Here is a 24,991-nt window from a genome sequence, read left to right on the forward strand (position 1 = left end):
GAGCTGTAGTGCTTTTCAATTGTTTCTTTGGCTGAGTTCTATGCTTTGTAAAAGGCAACACCTTCTTATTTATTGTAAGCCTTCGGAGAATTTTGCTTGTAAAAGAATATGTTATATTCAATGTAATACACGGAGAGTGGGTTTATGGTTTCATTCATGGTATTTTTTTTGGACTTGTGAAAAGAAAAGAAAATGGTTAATGGAAAAGATTTTTTTATAATTAATTGAGTGAGAATGAAGGTCTTGGGTTATTTAATTTCTGCCTAATTGATCTTTGAAAATCAGGATGTTACAACCATGAAACTTGTGAAGATGGGTAGATCAATAAAGAAGCTTCTCTTCACTTGCAAAACTTGTCTTTCTTTCTATGAGATTTGTCATGAGAGAGGGCGTGATGGAGATACTACCATAAGAGCCAGTAGAGATCTCTACGGTGAAGTTCAATTTTGAACTTTTTAGGTTTTGGAAGATCAATGATTTTTAAGGGTGCATTGGGGGGTGCACATTTAATGGATGTGAAATTTTTAAAAAGATAATTTTGACATTATTGGAGAAGAGAAATTTTGAGAATTTTAAAATTTATAAGTAAAGGTCTAAAAAAAAGAAAGATTCAAAATAATAAATGGAGTACTAATAGTAACACTCATTCACCTTTCCCCTAAGTTCCCAACATGTGATTATTAGAAATGGTTGGAAAAATTCTGGGTAAAACCAGAATTTTTTCTTAACTTTGGTCTATTATTTAGGTGGGACCCGTGCGTCAAATTTGGCGGGTCAAAGTGGTAACGCGTTCTATGCTGCGTTGTGACTCACGTGATAGATTTGGTTGCTCAAAACCATTATCGAGTGAATGGGAAATTGAAACCAAAGTGTGCTCCATGGAAATGGAGTTTCGGTTGAAATTTCTTAAGGTTGGAAAATGGCTTGTCCCACATTGATTTGGTAGGAAGTTTTGAATGGGTTTATAAGGCATGGGATTGGAACTTGGGGTATGCTCCAAGGGGTACCCAAGTTTTGTAGAGAGGGAGGTTATGGGCAAAATGGGCTAGACCCATTGGACCCAAAAATCACCACACGCGCCGCCGTCCAGTCGGGCGGACTGGGTTGGGCCTGGGCTTGGGCGCAGGTGCGTGGTTGGGTTGGGCTTGTTCAGCCCAATACTAATCTTTTTGGGCCAAAAATATTTGGATTTAATTTTATTTTTTGAAATAAAATCTGTCCAACTGTCCAGAATTCAAACTAATTCCGGAATTAATCTGTTCCGAATTTTCTCTACACCCAAACAGGTCCCTTCCGGTTTTATCAGTTTGAATTTTGAACCCAACAGATTTAAGTATGTTTAATTCAAAACCAAACAGGTTTCATACCTGTTCAAAACAGGTTTGCACTTGTTTAATTTAAAACTAATAGCCACCACTGTATCTATAAATAGGCAGCCTCATTTGATGTTTTTATTCATCAAATTCATCAAATTCGTACTTCCCTTCTGCTAAATATATTCTGCATTTTGCTGCATTTATTTTTGGTGAGAAAGAGTGTAAACACTGAGTGTGTTCGTTGTTCAAATAAATTGTAGTGTTGCATTTATTTGTTGTTGATCATTTCATCCTAGGAGATAGACGTCCATATTTTGAAAGCACCGTAAAGAGGACGAATCTGTCTTAAGGACACAGTGTCGAACATTGAACTTGATCAGATTATTATTTGAAGAAATTAATCAAGTAAGTTGTTTAATTTTTTTTTGTTTTATTTGTTTATTTAAATCAGATTTTAATTTTGTTTTTGTAACAAAATAAAATCTATTTTTATTTATTTATTGTTTATTTCTAGTTTGATTTTTGTAATCAAACTATTTCTCTCCTTTCCTTTATTTCTTTTATATTCTAGTTGTTGTTTAGTACACAACAGAATTAATTAATTTAATTACAATGAAGATTGGCCAACAATCATAAGACATATTATTTTTGGTGTCTTCATTGTATTTAATTTTTTGTGATTTCATAAAGACATATTCTGGTTGGAAAAATAAATAGTGGTTTATGCTATTTGACAGATAGTAGTAATATACTATCTATTTTCTTTGACAACTAGTAGTAATATACTGGTGTCATTAATAATTGCAAAATATTAATTTGTGTTACAGAAAATTATTGTGATATTTTATTTTTCTAGTTTTAGCAACAAGGAAAATAAAATTATTTTGTGTTATAATTTATTTTCTAGTTTTAGTAACTAGAAAATTAATTTTTGTTTTAAATTTTTTCTAATTTTTGTAATCGGAGATTATGGCTACTACAACTGAAACTGCAACTGGAAGTAGTACTCCAATTGTTACACCAACACCGGTCCCTATCCAGAACCATGTTCAAGTACTAATCAATCATGGAGAAAAACCGGAAAAATTTAACGGTACTGAGTTTAAGAGATGGCAGCAGAAGATGCTGTTTTATCTTACAACTCTTAATTTGGCCCGGTTTCTCCATGAAAAGGCTCCAGCACTTAAAGAGGGTGAAAGTGATCGGCAAGTTGTTGCAGCTGTAGATGCTTGGAAACATTCAGATTTCCTGTGCAGAAACTACATCCTCAACGGCCTTGACAACATGCTGTATAATGTTTACAGTCCTTTGAAGTCAGCAAAAGAATTATGGGATTCTTTGGAGAAGAAATACAAGACAGAGGATGCCGGCACGAAGAAATTTGTTGTCGGTAAATTTCTGGACTTCGTTATAGTAGACTCCCAAACGGTAATTTCTCAAGTTCAAAGTTTTCAATTTATTTTACATGATATTCATTCTGAGGGTATGTCTCTGAGCGAGTCTTTCCAAGTCACTGCTTTAGTGAAAAAGTTACCATCGGCTTGGAAAGATTTCAAAAATTATTTAAAACATAAACGCAAAGAGATGACCACGGATGAACTTATTGTAAGACTGAGAATTGAGGAAGATCACCGAAAGGCTGAAAAGAGGAATGGGAAAAATCCCATTGAGTCCAAGGCTAATGTGGTTGAACAAGTTCATAAACCACATAACAAAAAGAGAAAGTTTACTGGAGATGGTCCTAAACAAGGCGAAAGCAACAAGAAGTTCAAAGGAAAATGTTGTAATTGTGGCAAAACTGGACATCGAGCTTCTAACTGCCACCGCCCTAAGAAGGATCATGGAAGTACAAGCAAGAAGACCACCAATCAGGCCAATGTGACAGAATTAGATTACATCTCTGACGAGGTGAATGACATGAACCTCTTTGCTGTGGTGTCTGAGGCTAATTTGGTTGAAAATCCCAAGGAATGGTGGGTTGACACTGGGGCAACTCATCATATTTGTGCGGACAAGAAGATGTTCACTACCTATAATGAGGCTGCAAATGGTGAACAACTTTTCATGGGAAATTCTTCTACTTCTACTGTGGCTGGACAAGGGAAAGTGATCTTGAAGATGACATCAGTGAAAGAACTAACTCTCAACAACGTACTGTATGTATCTAACATCTGGAAGAATTTAGTTTCTGGTTCTTTGTTAAGTAAAAATGGTTTTAGCCTTGTTTTTGAGTCTGATAAATTTGTATTAACAAAGAGTGATATGTATGTTGGTAAGGGATACATGAGTGATGGTCTCTTTAAATTGAATGTAATGACAGTTGTACCGAAAGTTGCTATAAATAAGAATAACACATCTTTCACTTATATTCTTGAATCGAATTTATGGCATGGTAGATTAGGACATGTGAATTTTGATGCTTTGCGTAGATTAATTGGTTTAGATTATATACCAAAGTTTGAAATTAATCCTAATCATAAATGTGAAATTTGTGTAGAAGCGAAACTAACTAAGGCTCCATTTAAATCAGTTGAAAGGAAAACCGAACCTTTAGAATTAATTCATACTGATGTATGTGATCTTAAATTTGTACAAAATAGATGAGGTAAAAAGTATTTCATAACATTTATCGATGATTGCACAAGATATTGTTATGTTTATTTACTTAGAAGTAAAAATGAAACCTTAGAAATCTTTAAACTCTACAAAACAGAAGTTGAAAATCAACTTGGTAAAACCATTAAAATGGTTAGAAGTGATAGGGGTGGTGAATATGATGCACCATTAAATGAATTTTGTGCACAACATGGCATTATTTATCAAACTACAGCACCCTATTCTCCTCAGCAAAATGGAATTGCTAAAAGGAAGAATAGAACCCTAAAAGAAATAATGAATGCCATGTTACTAAGTTCAGGCTTACCACAGAACTTGTGGAGGGAAGCAATATTGTCTGCTAATTATATTCTTAACAGAATACCCCACAAGAAAACCAACAACACTCTTTATGAATTGTGGAAAAATCGACCACCTTCCTACAAATATTTAAAAGTGTGGGGGTGTTTGGCAAAAGTTGAAGTTCCTGTTCCTAAAAAGACTAAGATTGGACCAAAAACAGTAGATTGTGTGTTTATTGGTTATGTTCAGAATAGTAGTGCATATCGGTTTCTGATTATAAATCAGAAATACCTTATATAAATGTGAACACTATTATAGAGTCAAGAAATGCTGTGTTTTTTGAACATGTCTTTCCTTCCAAGAAAGGACAGGAATTAAGTTCACAGAAAAGAACTTATGATTGTACACAAAGTCAAGAGACTAATGACAATCAAACACAAGAGGCTAGTAATGGTCTCAACCAACAGGATTTAACTGATAATGAACCAAGACGAAGTAAGAGAGCGAGAACATCAAAATTCTTTAGTCTAAATTTTCTGACATACCTGTTAGAAAATGAACCTCAAAGCTTTAAGGAAGCAATGACAGGTCCTGAAGCACCTTTGTGGAAAGAGGCTGTTAATAATGAAATTGAATCCATTATACAAAATCATACTTGGGAATTGGTGGATCCTCCACCAAGTTCTAAACCTCTTGGATATAAATGGATATTCAAGAGAAAAATGAAAGCATGGTTCAATAGACAAGTACAAAGCAAGGTATGTAGTTAAAGGTTACAGACAAAAGGAAAGTCTGGATTATTTTGACACATATTCCCCTGTGATAAGAATAACATCCATTCGCATGCTTATTGCTACAACAGCGTTGTTTAATTTAGAAATACATCAAATGGATGTTAAAACAGCTTTCTTAAACGGTGATCAAAATGAAGAGATCTATATGGAGCAACCCGAAGAGTTTGTAGTACCGTTGCAAGAAAAGAAAGTTTGTCGGTTTGTAAAATCTCTTTATGGATTAAAACAAGCACCTAAGCAATGGCACGAAAAATTTGATCATGCAATGCTTACTAATGGGTTTAAGATAAACGAATGTGACAAGTGCGTCAATGTTAAAAACACTGACCAAGGATATGTCAAGGTTTGTCTTTATGTGGATGACATTCTTATAATTGGAAGCAGTCAAAACATGATCAAATCAACTAAGCAAATGCTTAACAAAAGATTTAATATGAATGATATGGGGGTCGCAGATGTTATATTAGGAATGAAAATTACTAAAACATCTGACAGATATGCATCATCTCAATCTCATTATATTGAGAAAATTCTTGATAAATTTATCAAGGATGATATGAATTTAGCTAGAACACCTGTAGACATCAGTCTTTATTTATCAAAAAGTAAAGGTGATGCAGTGTCTCAGTTAAAATACTCCCAAATCATTGGAAACCTAATGTTCCTAATGAATTGTACTCGTCCTGACATAGTTTATGCAGTCAGTAAATTGAGTAGGTACACTAGTAACCCCGGAGAAGACCATTGGAAAGCGATCATTCGGGTTCTTAGATATTTAAGATTTACCCGTGATCATAGTTTGAACTTTACTCGATATCCAGCAGTACTTGAAGGTTATTGTGATGTCAATTGGATATCGGATACTAAAGATTCAAAATCCACTAGTGGATATGTCTTTACTCTGGGAGGCGCTGCTGTTTCTTGGAAGTCCACGAAACAAACATGCATCGCACGATCCACAATGGAATCCGAGTTTATTGCTTTAGACAAAGCAGGAGAAGAGGCAGAATGGCTTCGTCACTTCTTAGAAGACATTCCAATGTGGCCTAAACCTGTGCCAGCTATTTGCATTCATTGTGATAGTCAATCTGCAATAGGCAGGGCACAGAATCATATGTACAACGGTAAGCCACGACATATTCGTCGTCGACATAATACCGTAAGGTAATTGTTGTCAAATGGAATAATCTCAATAGATTATATAAAATCTAAAGAGAATATTGCGGATCCGTTAACAAAAGGTTTGACAAAAGAGCTAGTGTATAGTTCATCGAAGGGGATGAGATTAAAGCCTATTACACATGAGTCATCATAATGGTAACTCTACTTATATGACTGGAGATCTCAAGAACTAAGTTCAAAGGGACAACTAAGTTATGTGTGGCTCGCCAGAAATCACCAAGGGATTAAAATTCCCTACCCATTCCTATGGTGAGAGTGATATCTACAACATATGTTGTCTGTAGGGGTATAAGGATAAGCTTTACTTTTAATGATTACTTATATCTTGATTTAGGTATAAAAATCAAGACAAGTATAATGAGATACTTACAATAAGAATCACCTATATGAGTGTCGAACTGGGGCCGATTCTGTGAGAATGAAAAAGGCTAAATTCTCTAGAAACACTCATGAAAACCAAGAGCGTTCAAGGCCAAAATGAACACAACAGTGAGAACCACGATGTGTTAGAAGATATTTTGTGTGAAATCTATTATCTTGGCTTACACAAACGGCAGAACAATTCAAGGCATCGCGTCCATTGGTTAGCTAGTAAGTCCGATAGGTTATCACTAGGGAAGGTTCAAGGCCGAAAGCTACCTACCCTGATGCAAGATATTTTCGACTTATACTCTTTCGACAAAGTCTGCATATTGTTGCATTTCCGTTGTCATCAAATTCCATTCATGTGGGGGATTGTTGGAAATGGTTGGAAAAATTCTGGGTAAAATCAGAATTTTTTCCTAACTTTGGTCTACTATTTAGGTGGGACCCGTGCGTCAAATTTAGCGGGTTAAAGTGGTAATGTGTTCTATGCCGCGTTGTGATTCACGTGGTATATTTGGTTGTTCAAAACCATTATCGAGTGAATAGGAAATTGAAGCCAAAGTGTGCTCCATGGAAATAGAGTTTTGGTGGAAATTCCTTAAGGTTGGAAAATGGCTTATCCGACATTGATTTGGTGGGAAGTTTTGAATGGGTTTATAAGGCATGGGATTGGAACTTGGGGTGTGCCCCAAGGGGTACCCAAGTTTTGTAAAGAGGGAGGTTATGGGCAAAATGGGCTAGACCCATTGGATACAAAAATCACCACACGCGCCGCCTCCGCTGTCCATCCGGTCGGGCGGGCTGGGCCTGGGCCTGGGCTTGGGCGCGGGTGCGTGGTTGGGTTGGGCTTGTTCGGCCCAATACTAATCTTTTTGGGCCAAAAACATTTGGATTTAATTTTATTTTTTGAAATAAAATCTGTCCAACTGTCCAGAATTCAAATTAATTTCGGAATTAATCTGTTCCGAATTTTCTCTACACCCAAACAGGTCCCTTCCGGTTTTATCTGTTTGAATTTTGAACCCAACCGATTTAAATCTGTTTAATTCAAAACCAAACTGGTTTCATACCTGTTCAAAATAGGTTTGCACTTGTTTAATTCAAAACTAATAGCCACCACTGCATCTATAAATATGCAGCCCTCATTTGATGTTTTCATTCATCAGATTCATCAAATTCGTACTTCCTTTCTGGTAAATATATTCTGCGTTTTGCTGCATTTATTTTTTGTGAGAAAGAGTGTAAACACTGAGTATGTTCGTTGTTCAAATAAATTGTAGTGTTGCTTTTATTTGTTGTTGATCATTTCATCCTGGGAGATAGACGTCCATATTCTGAAAGTACCGTGGAGAGGACGAATCTGTCTTAAGGACACAGTGTCGAACATTGGACTTGATCAGATTATTATTTGAAGAAATTAATCAAGTAAGTTGTTTAATTTATTTTTTCTGTTGTATTTGTTTATTTAAATCAGATTTTAATTTTGTTTTTGTAACAAAATAAAATCTGTTTTTATTTATTTATTGTTTATTTCTAGTTTGATTTTTGTAATCAAACTATTTCTCTCATTTCCTTTATTTCTTTTATATTCTAGTTGTTGTTTAGTACACAGCAGAATTAATTAATTTAATTACAGTTAAGATTGGCCAACAGTGATTACACTTCAATATTAATGCCACCTCATACCCAAACTCTACTGTATAGACACCATCCTTGGTGTATAATAATGCCACCTCATACCCAGACTCTATTGCATAGACACCATCCTTGATGTATAATGTCAAATAAGCTTATCCTTCACAATGCCTGTAGAGGGTTGGCAAGCCAATTTGTTAAACCTGAAATTCAAATAAATAATATAAGGTTAATTTGTTATTTACTTGAATTTATTTATTCTTCTCGTGGGAAATTAATGTTGTTTTAATTAGAAATTATGTGTATAATATATAAATAAAAAGAAAAAAAATAAGAGAAGCAAAAAAGAAAAAAAAAAAAAAAAAGCGAAGGGCCAAAAGGGTATTAAAGTCATTTTACTTGGAATTTGAAGAAAGCTTCCATTTGTATACCAAAAAAATTTCTAATTGACATCATTTTGCATTCATATATTAACTATGTATTAAGGTCATTTTTAATTTTTGTATTGGGCCAGTCCATATGGAATTCTGTTTTGACTTTAATTGAGCCCTGGTTAATAGACGGTGGGATTGGTTCCCCAAGAATTAGTCGAGGTGTGCACCAGCTGGTTCGAATACCGTGAGTTTTTTTAAAAAGGGATCATTTTCAATTCATATTTTTTTGGATAAATTACACTCCCTCAACTATTATCTCCCCACGTAACTAAAATTTGTAGCACCTAACTCCCCTCATCTATTAATTTTTTTTTTTCAATTTAGACCTTTATAATGAAAATACCCTTTCATAGGATAAATTGCACTTTTACCCCTTGAACTATCATTCAATATCACCTTACACCTTCAACTGAAAAATGATACATTGCCATTTTGAATTATAAATTTATATCAATGCAAATATTTTGTTAAGAATCTGTCGCTTAAATAGATAAAAAAAAAATTAACATTTGACCTACACATAACATCTCGAATTAAATGCCTAAAATGACATTATCAATATGTTTGGTTTTGTTTTTAAAAACTATTTAAGTTTTTTATTTTTTATTTTTAATAAGCTTCTTTAAAAAAATTTTACTTTGTAGTTTATCTAATTTAGATGCAGCTAAAAATTAAATATTTATAAAAAATAAAATAAAATAATTCCTAAAGAAAAAAAAACGAAAATATACCATTTTTTTTTTGGTTATTTTACCGTTAATGTTTTTTTTTTAAAATTTCTTCACAAAAATTTACTTGTTAGGTGCATCTAAAAATTTACTAAAATATGAAAGAAAAAAAATTACTAAAAACAAAAAAAAAATTAAAAAATTTATTTTTTCAATTACTTCTATTAGAAAAAAAAGGAAATTTATTCAGAAGTCCCATCCCAAAAAAGTTTGCACCAGAAAGTCTTATGAATTTTCTTGTAAACTATTAAGTCGATTGAATTTGGAAAGGTACACCGTGAGATCCTTTCATTATATTTTTTTGAAGATTCCAGATGTGAATAGGCTTTATTTGTGTACTGTTGTCTTATTAAATTTTATTTTTGTCAAATGTATCATTTTTAAAATGTGACGCTGCAACATTATTCTAATGTATACATTATTTGTCTTATTAAACTTTTGTTAAATATGTCATTCTTCTTAAAATGTAACAATGGAACATTTGTATACTATTATCTTATTAAACTTTTGTCAAATTTATTATTCTTAAAATGTGACAATGAAATATCATTCTAATGTGTCTACTATCATCTTATTAAACTTTTTTCCATATATGACATTATTTTCAAAATGTGACAATAAGATATTTATACACTATTATCTTATTAAACTTTTTGACAAATATATTATTTTTAAAATATGACAATAAAATATCATTTTAATATGTGCACTATTATCTTATTATATTTTTAAATATGAGTTCACATTATTTATTTAAGAAATTTTAATGTAAAATAGGACTTACAAAAATATTTACAGAACTAAATGATTGATGAGTCATGAAAGTAGAACTTGTTAGTAAATTTTCTCTGCAACTCCCTCCACTCTCATGCTATCCCACGGCGTTTCCTCTCTTCTTCCCCAACACCTCAGCCCCTCTCTCCTTCAAACCCTAACCATGCTTCTTCAACTTCTCCAACACTTTCTCTCTCTACCCACTTGTCTTACATTTCACACACACAAAATCCAACAATTGGATTGATGTTTCTTCACCCAATTCCCCAGTTATTGTGGCCGCTTTGGCTGCTGAAGCAGAGCTAGCAGAAGAAACTGAACAACTCCAAGAGGGTGTTGTGGAAAGTGGTGTTGTTGTTACCCCAACTAAGCCCAAGAAAGGCAAAGCTGCATTGCCTCTCAAGAGTGACAGAGTATGTGTAATCTCATTCCTTATTTCCCTTTCTCTTCAATTGTGGACACATTAGTGATTTAATTTGTTGGGTTTCTTTGATTTTCACATTTATTTTAACTGTGATTGTAAAATTTTTAGTTTCAAGAATCTTATAATTGAGTTGGGGATAAATTGTGCTAATTAAGATCTACTTTAATTGGTATTTATTTTGTTTTTCTTGGATTGTGGATGTTTGTAGTGAATTACATATTGAATTTTGTTTGATTTCTGTTTATTTTGCAGTTTTAGTTATAGGAAACCAATATGAGAGATTGAAACCATGTATTGTGGGTGTATTATAGTCATTTATTTACTTGTTTTTGCTTGACTTTTATCTTAATGATGAGCACTTCAATCCCTTGGAATCGTCCATTGTAGCATCTGAAAAAGACTGTATGTCGTATTTTTGTTTCTTCATTTCTTCATCTTTTGATTATCTACAAACTTTGGCTATATCTAGTGGTTTTGTCCTTTATTTATTTATTTAAGTTTGGCTATACAGGTTGTGGTTGCAGTAGAGTATTAGTTCATTCTCAAGTTTTGGGAACACCTTTTTATGTCATAGTTCATGCTCATTTGAGTAGAATTCCTTTTATACAATCGGGTCTTGAATATTAACAATAATTCTGCAATTTTATCTGAATTCTCAAATTATTCAAAATGATTAAAAGCCCTTGTGTTTTAAATTATTATAAATTGTAAATTGTTATAGAACAAGAGCTAGAAGACCTCACGTTTAAAAATTCTTGACATATATTGCCTTTTTAAATCAGAAATTTGCTTTGCATGAATCCTGAATGTGATATGTGTTACTGTGGTTGCTGGTCTTGTCTCCTTTTTGGTTTGTTTAAGTTGTCTACCCCCATACTTACACATTCCTGTCTCCTACTTTCACATTCATGTTGTTGCTGCATTTTTAACTGACTACTTATCCTCCTTTTGTTGGGATTATTAGAGGAGGTCTAAGAGATTCTTGGAAATTCAAAAATTGAGGGAAAACAAGAAAGAGTATGACTTAAAAACAGCAATATCATTGCTCAAGCAAACGGCAAGCACAAAGTTTGTCGAAACAGCTGAAGCTCATTTCTGTCTCAACATTGACCCAAAATACAATGATCAACAGCTGAGGGCAACAGTGAGTTTTCGCTGCATTTGATTATGAGAGGTGAATTTACCCAAGCGAACTGGACAGACGGTTAGAGTGGCTGTTCTCACTCAAGGTAGATACTATTTCTTTTTGTTGACTTCTTTAATAAGTAATGTTCTGTCAAGAAAATGCATCAAATGGGTGCAACCATGTACATAGGATAGGATGTAGATGTATAGTAGCAAGCAAAACAAGTCTGTCGGCTGTAGACTCATTCCACCCAAATTCTAAACAGAAAAATCAATATGGAAGGAGGATTTTCCCTAATCCCTGCTAACCAAATATGGGGATCTCACATTAGCATGTTTTAATGCCAGATCAGGCAATTCCAGTCCTTCAAAAGATTGCTTATGTTACTCCATCCAAATACAAAGCATGGAGGAGCTGTTGGAAATTGCGTACCTAGCCTAGGCATAAAGGAATGTAAAATTTATTTTGATTCTCTATCCTCATGATTATATTTGTGATATATATGAAACATAGATACAAACATCCATGGAAATAATTTGAACAATACCTCAAACATAAAATTCAATTCCTTGCTTGATTTTTGAGTTCACTCCAATTCAAAAGTAGTTCAAACATCCAACCTCTAAAACTCTTATAACATTGGCATTGTCAAGCTCACAAGTATTCTACAGAGACAATGAGAGGCAGATGTCAATCTCTGGAGTGCTAGCTCTTATAATAGCTCTCATATTTGAGGATCAAGTCTATCTTGTCCCACAAGGATTGATGATCTTCCTGATCTTATAACAAAGATTTTTTTTCTTTGTTTTTTGATAAGTACGTCCCAATGAACAAGTTATATCACAATTAACTCTTAATTGCACTAATCTCATTAATTAGCTCATGGTTTCAAAAAACAGTGTTACGTAACGGTTGCAGTCGTTATGTAACGGTTGTGATGATAAGTGCTATCTGTTACACCCGCTTTTGCAGTGCGACGGAAATTCACATGTGTAACTGCTGTTTCAGTGTTACATAACGGCCGTAGCGGTATAGTGATGGCATGTGTTGTTACACATTGTTATAATATTCTAAGTAGCTTCCTTTCCAAAAAAAAAAAAAAATCTTACTAAAAAAGAACGAATACTCAAGTGCTTCAAGTCCAAAGAAAAAATCTTCTATGAATTTTTTTTTTATAATTTTTATTTCATTACATTAGCATGTAAAATAAAAAATATATAAACAGTGGTTGTATTTATTTTTATAATCATTTCATTTAATATTTAATTGTAAATATTTTTTATTTTGTTACTATAATGTGTTGTCTAAAAAATGTCTTTAAAAAAAATCTCAAAAATAATTTTTGCTTATGGCACAATTTTTATTTTTATAATCATTTCATTTAATACTTAATTGTAAATAATTTTATTTAGTTAGTTGTGAAGTGTTGTCTAAAATAATGTCTTTTAAAAAAAATCATTAGCTCAAAAATAATTTTTGTTTATGGCAGAATTTTTTTTTATAATCATTTCATTTAATAATTGTAAATATTTTTTATTTAGTTAGTTCAGGTATTGGCCAAAAATAATTTTATAGACATTTAAAATCAATTATTCTTAAAGTCATTAACTATTGAAATAAAATGTAAAAAGCTCCTTTTATAGTGATTTAAAAATATGAAATATATTGGATTATACTTAAAAACTAACAAAAATTGATCAAAATCTATTTTAAGCCCTAATAAATTTTATTTTGAAAAAAAAAAATATGCGTATTGGTAAGTTTTTTTCAAATTGTGCGAAAAATTAAAAAATTCACGGTTCCGGTTACCGCAACCGTTATTCTACGGCCTTTACACTACGGCCTTTACACTCCGCAACATACCAGATATTATGAGTATACAAAATGAGCCCATCTAACAATTACCATACATTCAATCCTTTCATTGTATAATGTCTCAAAAGGTCATAAGGACATTGAGGTTTGTCAAACCCCTAATTCAATCATGTGTCTAATCTAACGCATATCAACTTGTATTGGTGAAATTAGAAACTCCTTTCTAATTATTACTTTGCCTTGACCAAGGTATTTCTCGAGTTATATCCTAAAAGATCACATATATTCTCTCTCTCTCTACTTGAGAGTGATGGATCAATTCTTAAACATTCACGTGCCTCCATGGGTGTCTCACTAAGCCCTATCTATACAGGTTATTTCGTTGTTAGAATATAAACATATTGTATTGTCAAAACTTAGCAATGCACACACAGGATAATCATGATGTTCTCAGTCTAAGGATTGCACACACAGCTATAACATATAAGCGAACTAGATATGTTCTTGGGTGGTCACTTGTTCTCAAACAAACACACACATGGTTGTTTGATTGTCCCACACAAGTGACTTGAGACTACTCCCTGTTCCAATTGAACAAGCATAACATGTGCTAGTCCATTTGGTTTGGATTACTAACATCCAAATAGTAATCGTATAACTAGGAACTTTTAAGAATAAAATACTGAGAAGTACATGTCTCTCAATTTTAACTCTTAAGACATAAATTCTGAACTTTAATTGTATGGACTGACAATGTAAACACTAGCACAATAAAGATAGTATGATAAAATAAAACTTTTCCCTTTATTAATTAAATGACAAGGGGCTTTTAGGGCAAACCACTAATAGGAGCCCACCATCCATCAATGTTTAACTCTTATCCTCACTTGATGACCACTCTGAGTTGTCAGCTCCAGTAAGGTATATCCTAAATAATGAAAACAAAAGAAGCGTTTAGGCTTTAGCCAATAGGTTATTAACTTTTTTTGGATTTCCTTGGAACACTTTCCCATTTCACCAAATTATCAAGATCATAGTTCTTTCCAATGTTGATATCTATCAAGGGAAAAAGAGAAGGGACATTTTAGGAAGGCCTTGGTCAATTGTTGGCTAGGAATATTACTAGAATAGAATCGAACCTTAAAATGTTTACGCTTTGTGACTTCCTGCCACAAAGTAAGCCTTCCACCCCTTTGGTATCTGCTAGAGTGGGATAAAGCATGGCGATGTTCCACCATGTCAACGTCTCATTCTTGCAAGGCCCTATACAACTGGGCCAAACCACTGTACCATCGACTCCACTAATATTGCCTGGTACCATGGCTTCCTTATATGATGTGATTTTGAAGAGATTTGGAACTATTAGTGTGTGGAGCTTACTACCATATAGTAGTCATCATGAAATCTCATCTTTGCAAATTTCCTACCGAAAAGTAAATATGTTTGGAGAATTCTTCTCAACCATTCATTTAGTTCTTCCATAATTTCACCCCAAAAGACTTGTACAAATTTTGTTAGCCCTCACAGTATTCCTTATTCTACACTACCCTTGCCTTCCTTAGCATATCTCCCTAGCCATTTTCTAAAATGCTTTGTTCAAAAACCTCAGTTTCCTAAGTCCCAATCCTTCATCCTTTAAAGGACGACATGCTAAATCTTAACAAGTAATAGTTGAATTCATTCTCAATACAATGTGAGTAGTAATGTAGGAAGAAGAAAAATGAAGAAGGACAGAAGAATAAACCTGGGATTATGGATGTGCAATTTACCTGCCAATCCACCTCCCGAACCCAACCCAACCCAACCCAACCCAACCCGCTACCCGCAGTTTGAGAAAGGTTATTCTCTTGAAAGTATCAGTGTTGACATGTTGGATAGGGATAGAGCTCATTTATTGTAGTACCTATGCAGCTATGCTACTTAAATACATTATTTGTCGGACCTCCATTATTGATGGTTGTGGTTATTGTTAGTATGGTGTTGAACGTCATTGGGTTGTTGGTTTTTGTTGTTGACAGGAATCACCCGAAATTTCCTTAAGGGCGGAAGATTGTAACATTCTGTTATGGAGACCGCTCGAGTGATCAAGTGGTCGCTCGAGCGGTGATTTGAGGCTCCCAGTATCTTGCGTGTTTATAGGCAAGACCGCTCGAGCAGTCAAGTCTTCACTCGAGCGTAGATGTGAGGCTCCCAATACTTTCACTGTAGACCTGCAAAACTCATGGGACATTGTATTTACCGCTAGAGCAGTGAAGTGTTTCGCTCGAGCGGTGTGTTCAAAATCTCTTCATCACTCCCATTCCTGCAGTCTTCATAGACGACAGATACATCTTTGAAGTAGAGAGGAGGTAGAGGAATAAACTGCAATATGAGCAATCAAAACTACCTGGTACTCACTCCTCAAAAATCATCCAAACTAAATATATCAAAATTATTATTTTATTATTTTTATCAATGCTAACAGTGTCGCAATCTCCTCATCTCATCACAACAGAGCCTGTGTATTACTTATAATATATATATGGGAAGGTTGGGCTATTTTTTAATTTTATTTTTATTTTTATCATAACAGTTTTCCCTTTTAAATGTAAAAAATCACACCCAAAAAAAAAAAATTTGAATTTGAAGGGTTGAAATTGAAAAAAATTAAAAAAGATGAAGCATTTGAGATGATTTCCCCCCTCCCCCCCCCCCCCCCAATCAAATTTGATAAAAACAAGAAAATCGGGATAAGAGAGGAATCTTTTAAAAGATTTTGATGTAAGGATTGGAGTATTTCATATCAAATCAAACTTCTATTCAAGTTTGGAGTCAAAGTAGATGAAAAAATTGGTGAAGGGTTGGAGATGCTCTAACTTGAAGAAGTTTGAAGATGAAGAGGCCAAATTAATTTCTTAAATCTATATATATATATATATATTATTGAAAAACAAGAGAATTCCATTTCAAGTGTTCTCACTGTTGGTCTCTTGCCAACCAACCACTGTGTTCTTCACAGAGGGATTTTGGGTCTATGTTTGGAATTTAAGGCGGTTTTGTATGCTGCCTGTTTTTTTTTTTCTATTCTTTATTATCCCTTCCCTGTGTTTATTTATTGATTGTAATGATTCACATTATTATTCATAAACTCTTTTTGTTTTCTGATAAAAAAATAAAAATAAAAATCATATTGCAGAATCGTAATTTGTTTTCTCACTTTAACAGCCCAGACATAATTAGGATCACATGCCCAATCACAATAATCAACCATATATTTCTTTTTCTTTTTTAATTTTTGGGTCGAAGCATCGATTACTTACCTAGAATTTATGTATTTTCACCATGAATCATTGATGTCTTTTTGCTTTGTCTACATATGTTGTTTGATCTCCGTTTTGTGGCAGTAACTAACCCAATTACTTTTCAATTTTCAGCAATTTTTCTGCTTAAGTGGTGATGTCTATGGATGACAGTGTGGTTTAAGGGTTCTTTAAATTTGAAGTTTTATTTCTTTCTTACCGCTCTTCCAAAGCTCAATGTAAGCATTATCAAATCTGACTCTGTATCTCAAATATTCTTTATTTCTTTTATTTTTGTAAAATTGTTTCTCCACCTATGATTTTGAACTGATAAAGTAGAACATACGTGAGGTTTGTCAAGTTTTTAAATTCCTGACCTCATTTATTTGGTAGACTCATCAAATAATGGCTTGTGACATGATTTTCATTTTGTTCATTGAAGTCTAAAAGGAGATGAGCATGTTCTCTTTTGTATGTGTAGCTTTTGAAATGGATTCTGCATCAAAGTTTACTCTTAAATCAATATTGGAATATGTGAAGTGCTGCACCTTCTGCTTGCATCACACACATGCCACTATATTGGGCATACTTGTGCTTATGCACGTACAACTAAAACAATTTTTTTCAAGTGAAAAAAAAAAAGAATCGAAGAACTTCGCTGGGGTTGTTAACAACTCCGCCGGTCCCAAGCCCGGTTTAAGGAGGAGGGTTGTGTGTTAGGTAGCCGACAGCCAACACATAAAAAAGCCGCTCGGATCCCTTATGAAAATGAATCCTACTTTGAATCGTTTAAATGCTAGGTCGTTCCCCTCAAGTGACGCGTTGCGCCTGCCTCCGGGTGTTTCGAAAAGTGAGCAAGGGGCGCCGCATCGACGCCTGGGTGCGGTGAAAAATGGGCAAAGGTTTCGTGTTTTTCTAGACGAGCGCAGGTAAAGAAGCTAGTCCAAGACTATAGGTTTAGGATAGCCACTTAGAACATAGGAACCTTAACTGGTAGGACGATGGAATTGGTAGATGTTATGATTAGGAGGAGAGTTAGTATACCTTGCATACAAGAAACTAAGTGGATGGGAGAGAAAGCTAGGGAAATTAAGGATACTGGTTTTAAACTTTATTATAGTGGTAAGAATAGACACAGGAATGGGGTAGGAATCATAATTGCCAAGGGTCTTGTGGAAAGTGTGGTGGCGGTCACTAGGAAAGGAGATAGGATTATGCTAGTTAAACTAGTTATTGGAGGGAATATAGTGAACATTATTAGCGCTTACGCCCCTCAAGTAGGGTTAGATGATCAGACTAAGAGGGATTTTTTGGAGCAAATGGATGAGATCTTACAGGAGATACCCGTAGGAGAGAACCTGGTTATAGGTGGAGATTCTAATGGCCATATAGGCATAGATAAACTAGGTTATGAAAGGGTGCATGGTGGATACGGTTTTGGTGACAGAAATGAGGCTGGAGAGAGAATCTTAGATTTTGCGTTGGCTTCTGACCTGGTGGTGGCCAATACTATGTATAAGAAGAGAAAGGAGCATTTGATAACCTTTAAGAGTGGATTAGTTAAGAGCCAAATAGATTATTTCTTAGTGAGAAAAGTGGACTACCTAAAATGCAATGATTGTTAGGTGATTCCTGGAGAGAGTCTGGTCTCTCAACATAGGATTTTGGTACTAGATTTATGTTTTAGAGGGCAATACCAAGCTAGGAAGGATGGTGGACGTCGTAGGACGAGATGGTGGGACCTAAAAGGGGATAAACTAGAAATATTTAAGAATCAGATGGATAAGGAAGGTACTTGAGACTTAGAAGGTGATGCTAACACTATGTGGAATTCGATGACCAATTGTATGAGGAGAATCTCAAGGGAAGTGCTTGGAGAGTCGAAAGGAACGGGACCCAGCTCTAGGAAAACTTGGTGGTGGAGGGAAGAGGTTCAAGCTGTAGTTAAGGCAAAAAAATAGTGCTTTAAAAAGTGGCAGAAGGATAGAATTGAGGAAAACCTTAAGAGCTATAAATTGGCTAATAAGGAGGTCAAGAAAGTAGTGAGAGAGACTAAGTTGAAAGCTTATGATGACCTATACACTAGACTAGATAGTAAGGAGGGAGAGAAGAGGGTATACAAACTTGCTAAGATACGGGAGAGGAAAACAAGAGATTTTAATCAAGTAAAGTGCATCAAGAGTGAGGATTCTAAGGTATTGGTGAAGGATGATGAGATTAAGGAAAGATGGAAGAATTATTTTGAGAAACTGTTAAATGAGAAACATGGAAATACGACAATAGGGGAGAAATAGCCAGTAATATGATAAACCAAGACTATAGGTTCTATTGCAGGATTAGACACTTTGAAGTGGAGATTGCACTTATGAAGATGAAATCAAATAAGGCTTTAGGACCTGATGATATCCCTATTGAAGCTTGGAAGTGTTTGGGTAAAAAGGGAGTTGCTTGGTTGACTAGGTTGTTTAACAAAATTTTATTGACTAGGAACATGCTAGATGAGCAGAGGAAGAGTATTTTAGTGCCAATCAATAAGAATAAAGGTGATGTCCAGAATTGTAACAACTATAGAGGAAACAAGCTAATGTGTCATATAATGAAAGTGTGGGAGAGGGTGATGGAATGCCGATTGCGAGACATAACAGAGGTGTCAGAGAATCAGTTTGGGTTTATGCCTAGTAGGTCAACAATGGAAGCGATCCATCTTTTGAGGAGAGTAATAGAAAAGTATAAAGAAAAGAAAAGAGACTTTCATATGGTGTTTATCGACCTTGAGAAAGTATATGACAGAGTGCCCCGAGATATAATATGGTGGGTGTTAGAGAAGAAAGGGGTGACAAAAGGCTACATTGACGTGATTAGGGACATGTATGAAGAGATGGTGACCACTATTAGATCGACAGCTGGAGAGACAAATGAATTTCCTATCACTGTAGGGTTACACCAAGGATCTACCTTAAGTCCTTATCTTTTTGCTTTAGTTATGGACGAGTTGACGATAAATATTCAGGATGACGTGCCATGGTATATGCTTTTTGCAGACGATATTGTGTTAGTAGATGAGACTAGAGAAGGAGTTAACACAAAGTTGGAGATTTGGAGAAAAGCTCTTGAATCTAAAGGATTTCGGATAAGCAGAACTAAGACAGAGTGCATGGAGTGTAAATTTAGTAACAGTAACAATGAAAGCAGAGGAGAAGTGAAGATTGAGAACCAAGAACTGCCTAAGAGTGAACATTTTCGTTATTTAAGGTCGATTATCACAACATCGGGAGAGATTGATGCAGATGTGGCCCATAGGATTAAGGCGTGATGGTGTAAGTGGAGAAGTGCGTCTGGGGTATTGTGCGATAAATGAATACCCACTAGACTAAAAGGTAAGTTTTATAGAACGGCTATTAGACCAGCTATGTTGTATGGGATGGAGTGTTGGGCAACCAAGAAACAACATGTAGATAAGATGAGTGTGGCTGAGATGAGGATGCTAAGGTGGATGTGTGGTAAGACTAGACAGGACAGGATTAGGAATGAGTGTATTCGGGAATGGGTAGGAGTAGCATTGATAGAAGATAAGTTGAGAGAGAATCGTTTGAGATGGTTTGGTTATATTCAACGGAGACCAACAGAGGTAGTAGTGAAGAGTGCGACGCTGTAATGGTAGATGGAAGTGTTAGAGGACGGGGTAGACCTAGATTAACGTTGACTAGCATTATAAATAGAGATATGAATCTACTTAATTGACTAATGAAATGGCCTTTGATAGGGCCGCGTGGAGAAGAAAGATTCATGTAACCGACCCCATTTGATGGGACTTAAGGCTTGGTTTGGTTTGGTTTGGTTTGGAAAAAAAGAATCGAAGTATGGATTGCACAAATATTGTCTCATCGTGTTGGTCGTACAAAGTGTTTGTTTGCTTTTGTACCAATGTTTATTTTCTGTAGTCCTACCTCACACCTCCTTTATACGGCTTTCATTAATAACAATTCTTCACATGAAGTAAATGAGAGTCTATCAAGAATTGACCTATTGAACACACCCTTCCTTTCAAATAGCAGGTATATATCAATGTGATGCAATGATTTTGGACATTGTTCACATTTATTTATCAAAATTTCAATAAATTTAAGCTGGTTATTAATTCTGTTTAACTTAACATATGTACTATGTAATTGAAGACTCATCTTTATGGCTAAACAAATGATGAAAACTATAAGATTTTTTTGAAAAATTGAACACACCAAAGCATGTAACATGGTTTTACTTAAAGTTTTGCTTGTATTTCATTTGATTGAGATTTGGTTTGGTTAGCGATTGTGTCTTCTCATGACTATCGAAGAAACTACAAATTTTACCATAGGTTACGGGTATGGCTATATGCTTTGTTGCTCACACCGACTCCATTGTTCATATTTGATTTCACCATGTTTAGGCATTGTGTATCTCTATATCTTTTAGTGACATATAATAACTTCTTTTGGTATATGGTTAGTCTTGCTCTCATTTTTGCATTACTAGAAGCTTATGCAAATAGTAGTTTTATGATGAAATGTTTTTTCCTTCCCGTCAAAGAGTCATAGACTATTTATTTTAGTGCTTTCATAATTCACCATAAGTTTGTTGCTAAACCACTATTTTATTTTATTTATTATTAGTATTATTTTTTTCCCCGTGGTGTTTTCATATTTTAGTAAAAATTGTTCAAGGTGTAAATGTCATCTATACCAACTAAACGTTATTTAGGTTTCATGTGGTTTAAGTTTCGGCAGATGCATGTCAAATATGTAACAACCCACATTCATGTCCTAGTCATGTTTGCATGCATTTATATGTTTTGCCATGTTAAGTTGCTGTAACAACCCATATTCATGTCATGGTCATGTTCATGTTCATTTACATAACTTTGTCTTGTTAAGTTTGCATTCATGAATCTTGTCTTGCTTTGTGTTTATGTGTTATGTCTAAGTGTTGTGTGCATGCTGTGTTCCTTCCTTGGTGTCTCGAGCCTAAGTTATGTTAAGCCTAAGTCATGCCAAGCCTAGGTTATGTTACGCCTAGATCATTCCAAGCCGATGCCATCTTCAGTCTAGAATTATCTTGGAACCACTTTGTTTGACCTCCACCTTCGCCCTGACATATTGGCCGAGATGTCATTATCTAGGCCGAGGTGTTCATCACCAAGGCCGAGATGTGTATTATCTGGGCCAAGATGTTACCTTTGCACCCAAGTGATCTTGTCCTGGAGTGGTATAACCTAGACCGAGGTGTGGCACATCTAGGCCAAGGTGTGGCGCAGCTTAGTCAAGTGTTGTCTTGCCTAGCCGAGGTCATTGTCACCTTAGTTGCCGAAGCTTTGTCCTTAGCCGATGTCATCACTTGCCGGAGTGCATTACCGAGTAGCTTGTTAGATACACTTTGTCATAGTCTTGTCTTGTCAATCTATCACTTTTTTGAGGAGAGCCAACCAGTCGTTGCCACGTGTCCGAGCTGAGTGTTAAGTCAGCCGATAGAGAGAGAAAACCTATCATTTCTATATCCTTGTTTTTGAAGAGGAGAGAGAAGCTCTAGGAGAGGAAGAGGAGTTCTTGAGGGAGAATGGATTTCCAAGCTTGATCCCTAGAGATCGAACCGTTAGATCCGTGTTCTAAGGTTAGATTCTTGATCTGCTCTTGTCGTTCTTCATGTTCATGTTATTGCATTACATGATTGAATATGATTTGTAAGCCATGCATTGCTTTGAAGTTCGGTTTTAGAAAGAGAAAATGGTATTCATGTGTTCTTCAAGAAAAGTCATGTTTTGATCCGAAAGCTCATGCCTAGATCCATGTTTTTGTGTTTGTTTTCACATGATTTTCAAGTATGGGTACCCAGGTCCATGTTTTCGAACTCATAGCATGAAATCCCAGATTTTTGTAATAAAGAAGTTATGATTTTAGCATTCATGTTCTTCTTGTTCATGTTCTTCCTGTTCTTCACAGGTGGAAACCCAGATCTCCAGACCTCACTTCCCGAGGTGTAGTCGCCGAGATCACTCTTACCTAGACCTCACACTTAGGCCAAGCATCGTATCTCACCTTGGCCTACCTTGCATGATCACTTACACCTTTAGTTTGTCTTGTGCACACCTCGGCATGCAGCCGCACGCCGAAGCCTAGGTAGCCACACCTCAGCCAGGATGTGTGGGACCTCGGCAAAGACCTGGTTGGTACCCAGCATGTCTTCCTGACATGTAAAACAATGTTTTGACTATCAGCATGTTTTCCCGAGATCATTTGCATGCATGTAAGATTTGTTTTGAGAAGTGCATTCAGTAGACTTTGCCATGTGTTTGTAGGACTTGGACCTTTGCCTTGATCCCGACGTCCCAAGAACTATGTGAGTGGTATTTTTAATAAAGTTATGTTATAAGGTTTGATAAAGCTTTGCCTTGTTTTGATAAAAGTATTTGTTAAGCATGAATGATATCCCTATTTTATGTATCAAGTATAAGTTTTGCGTATCAAGTATAAGCTTTGTTTTGGATGACATTCTCGGAAAGTCCTTAGTGCCAGGGGACTATAATGCAACTGCACCCTTGTTTTGAAAGTCCTTAGTGCCAGGGGACTATAATGCAACTGCACCCTTGTTTTGAAAGTCCTTAGTGTCAGGGGACTATAATGCAACTGCACATCTTGTTTTGAGGGTCCTTAGTGCCAAGGGACTATAATGCAACTGCACATCTTGTTTTGAAAGTCCTTAGTGTCAGGGGACTATAATGCAACTGCACATCTTGTTTTGAGGGTCCTTTCGTGCTAGGAGACTTTAAGCCTAGGTAGCACCGTCCTTTCGTGCTAGGGGACGTTAAGCCTAAGTAGCACCCTTGTAAGATATCGGCGACCAACGGACTATGAACGGGTGTGCTCGATGCCGAGGTTATGCTTTTGATTTGAAAGACCAAGGTTCGAATGATGTTTTGTTTCAAGTCAAGTTAAGCTATGTTATGTAAGGTTTTGACAAAGATATACTATGTATTGTTTTGAAAAGACCTCGGGAATCATTTATTTAACCCCTTTATTATTTATATCATTCACTGAGTATCCACGCTCACCCTCCCTATGTATGTATGTAGGTAACAAGCAAGAAGTCGGCTACGCCGAGATGTGTGTTTTGCATGTATGTTATGTCGGCAGTGAGGATGTCGGCAATCTGGAAGATTATGTTTCAGGATTTGTAGCTCAAGTGTTTTTGTTTATGTCGGCAATCTTAAAGCTTATGTATTTTGTTCATGTCGGCTCGAGAAGCCCTTTTGCTAAGATGTAATATGTATTTTTGTACTTCATCTTATTTGTATTCAAGTTTTAAAGCTATGTAAAGATGTATGCCATTCCATTTGACTTATGCACTGCTCTTATGGACCACTTGTATTTTAAATTATTGTTTCCGCACATGTTAGCCCCATATATTTGTACTCTGATTGTGTGTGAATTTTGAAAGTTGGCCTTCGGTAATCTCGGATTACTGGCCATCACGGCACCAAACTACTAGGGGCGGTCTGGGGTCGTGACAAAATATTTGTTTGTCATTGTATTTATCACAAAAAAAAAAAGAAAAAAAAAAAAAAGAAGTTTCTTTGTCATTGTTGTTATCGTTTTCATTTACAGGTTCGATACATTCATTTATCTGCTTTGCCCCAACTACTGCTATCCTTGGGAAACCCAAAGAGCTTCCGAAGGATGGTATCAACTCTTTCAATCATTTTCTGCTGCGTCCGGTGAAGTAAATGTTGCATCTGATTTAAAGAAACGTTGCATCTTGTTGAAGATCGAAGGAAATGAATCTAGATATTAAGTGGCTTGATGATTCTGTATTGTTGTTGTTTTCTTGGTTCTAGTCGTGCTGCTTCTTTTATCAAACTCTATTTGCTTTGTGCATGTGTCACATATAAAAGCTCAGTCATAAATTGACAGGTTTTATGCTGATGCTACTGTTGTTGCTGCTTTGGCTTTCTAGTCTTTCTGTGCAGCCATTGCTATCTTCTCAAGGTCTATATCTGTTGTGCATATGTTCATGTCAGATGTAAACGAGGCCTAGATTGACTAAATGGTATTGTCCTCATCTTTTGCTTGCTTAGATGATTCCCATCCTTCCTTATTTGTGTTGTCCATGTATGCTCCTTGTACAATGTATTTACTTTTGATCTTTGGTATATATTGACTTACCCAAAAAAAATGATGTTTTGTTCATC

The 24,991-nt window shown here is 35.3% G+C and overlaps 1 long non-coding RNA gene across 4 annotated transcripts; it reads left to right on the forward strand.

Moving 5' to 3' along the window:
• Positions 1-10,204: 10,204 nt before the first annotated feature.
• LOC145820374 (uncharacterized) lies at positions 10,205-24,753 on the forward strand. 4 transcript variants are annotated; one of them, XR_014361770.1, is made up of 6 exons: positions 10,205-10,540; positions 11,516-11,695; positions 11,726-11,780; positions 15,511-15,881; positions 16,906-17,009; positions 24,408-24,753. It is a non-coding gene; the product is annotated as an uncharacterized LOC145820374 (long non-coding RNA). The 4 variants fall into 4 exon arrangements; XR_014361771.1 differs by lacking the exon at positions 24,408-24,753 and adding an exon at positions 23,876-23,890; XR_014361768.1 differs by lacking the exon at positions 15,511-15,881.
• Positions 24,754-24,991: the final 238 nt, after the last annotated feature.

Source organism: Camellia sinensis, chromosome 2 (assembly GCF_055761805.1).
Source record: "Camellia sinensis isolate YWXY chromosome 2, ASM5576180v1, whole genome shotgun sequence".
Classification (NCBI taxonomy): domain Eukaryota; kingdom Viridiplantae; phylum Streptophyta; class Magnoliopsida; order Ericales; family Theaceae; genus Camellia; species Camellia sinensis.